This window comes from Marmota marmota, unplaced genomic scaffold (assembly GCF_001458135.2).
Source record: "Marmota marmota marmota unplaced genomic scaffold, marMar, whole genome shotgun sequence".
Taxonomy (NCBI): Eukaryota; Metazoa; Chordata; class Mammalia; order Rodentia; family Sciuridae; genus Marmota; species Marmota marmota.
The window spans coordinates 36,826,492-36,828,962 of NW_026000211.1; the positions used below are offsets into that span (position 1 = coordinate 36,826,492).

Here is a 2,471-nt window from a genome sequence, read left to right on the forward strand (position 1 = left end):
CAAAGGTGTATTGCAGGTAGGTATACTGTATGTATTCTTTGGGAGATACTAATATAAGAAACATAGAGTAAGCCATGAAAGTTTGGGAATAAAGCAATATCTTCTTAGAAATTAATATTTCATTACAATCAGATAGTAAATTTTGGTAAATCAAAATTCTTCTTGGAAGTTCAATCTAGAGCCTGCTCTTCCAGCTATTGCAAAATTTGTAAATCACTTAAGTCCATATTTGTAAATTATCAAGTCTCTTATAAACAGCTAAGAATCTAACTTCTGTATAAGACTCCCTGAAGTGTAAGCTTGAAATTTTATCTCTTTTTGTCAGCTCACTTTCTATACTATTTGAACTCCAGCTTAAAACAAAACAAATAAACAAATACCCCCAAATCCTCATTGTCCTTGTATGTTCTAGTACTTTATTAGGAAAGTAAACAAATGATATGATTGTTACATAGTTCATCAGATTAAATCATGAAGATTTTTTTTGTCATTATCTGATGTATCTGGAAAAAAAAGGTGAAAATGTTTCCTAATAGAATTTTCTTAAAAGATTTAATCATATTATGGTTCAAGGTAATACTTAACATCAAAACATGTATAATTTCACTTTTAAAATATTAAATTATTTAAGTAAGGTTAATAAACTATCTTTTGATATGAAATTTTTATCTCCAAGATGATAAAAATTGCTATCAAATAAAAATAGTTTCTTTAGGAAGGGAATAAAGATAAATTCAAATATTTTCTCCAAAATACTTATCCCATCAATAAAGTGGATTTCATGAGTCATTTGTTTTACATTTTTTTATTAAGGATTACTAATAATATTTTGAAATACCAAAGATAAACATGATTAAAATGAAATTTTATCTATCTCTCTCTCTATATATATATATACACACATATATATATGACATTGAAATATATGTAGAATGTCTATTTATTCATAGTATATGTGAAGTGTAGGTTGACATATAGCTAATGTTTTATATGTTGAAAAATTAATGGTTAAGTCAGCATAAAATATTTGTGGAAGCAATTTCTACCATAAGTTATATATTGATATAACAGAAATAATGAAAGAAGATTTTATGAGTACTTGAATTCATCTTGAATTCTTGAAAAATATTTCTTGAAAAAAAATTTGTTTTCACATTTTGAGTATTCATTCTATTTCTGCCTTTTAGAGGACATGTAACTGCATCTATAGTAGTGCTGAAAAAATGGTTCTGAGAACATCAAGGCCAGTGTCTTTAGTGAAGATGATAAAATGAAATATGGACAGACAAAAAAATTTAAGACATTTCAAATTTGTTGATTCATTTTCAACTCCTTTTATTTAGGAATCCTAGAATAGTTTTTTTTTTTTCCCATCTAATGCATTATGAAATTACTTTAAAAAGATATACTAATCAAAATCTACTTTACTAGTCTTTCTTTTTTCTTATTTTTAATTTTTCAATTAATTTTTTTGTATATTGTTTCCTTTCCTTGTTCTCCCATCTGCTATTCTTCATAGATCCATAGTTTTGAGGAGTAATGTCATCTATATATACAAATGGCTGCCAAGAAGGACAGTACATTAATCAGTTTAACCAAATACCCAAGACTAGAAAATTCATAAAGATAAGAAATTTATTTATTTATTTATTTTAGTTTTAGAGGCTAGAAAGTACAAGAGCATGTTGCTGGCATCTGATGAGGGTCTTCTTTATCATCATGACATTGTAGAAGACATCAAATGACAAGATAAAGCAAGCTGTCTAGCTGAAATCTTTCTTCCTTTTCACATGAAGATTCTAATGTCATCATGGGAGCCCATTCTCTTGACTTCATCTAATCCTAATTGCCTCTCAAATTTTGCTTCTCCAAATACCATTAACATATGAATTTGGTCATTCAGTTTCTAACACATGAAATTTAGGGGACATATTCAAACCATAACAGGTAGTATTCTAGAGCTGTTTTTTTTTTTTTTTATTTTCGTGAACAAAAAGTTCAAAATATAAAACTCTAATGTTAAATCATTTATATTATATTAAGAGCCAAGAATAATTTTCATAAAACCTTATATCATTACTGATACCCTCCTGTTGTAAAAGCTTTTGTGATTCAAAGATTGCAATTTTATCCTTTTTTTTTTTTTTTTCCTGAGATGTGTTCCAGGGATTGAATTCAGGTACACTCAGCCACTAAGCCACATCCCCAGCCCTATTTTGTATTTCATTTAGATACAGGGTCTCACTCAGTTGCCTAGAAACTCTCTTTTCTGAGGCTGGCTTTGAACTCACGATCCTCCAGCCTCAGTCTTTGGAGCTGCTGGGATTATAGTCATAAGCCACCATGCCTGGCTGAAATTTTATTATTTTTCACATTGACATTCTAAATTAAAAGAGTCACAAATCCTATTTATTGTCCTTAGAATGGAAGAAAAATACTAATTTAAAAATAAGTATAATTTTTACATCTTT

General features: G+C 28.2%; 1 non-coding gene across 1 annotated transcript; it reads left to right on the plus strand.

The window, feature by feature from the left end:
- Positions 1 to 435: 435 nt before the first annotated feature.
- On the plus strand, positions 436 to 505 carry LOC125612907. The gene has a single exon (XR_007343394.1). It is a non-coding gene; the product is annotated as a small nucleolar RNA SNORD77 (small nucleolar RNA).
- Positions 506 to 2,471: the final 1,966 nt, after the last annotated feature.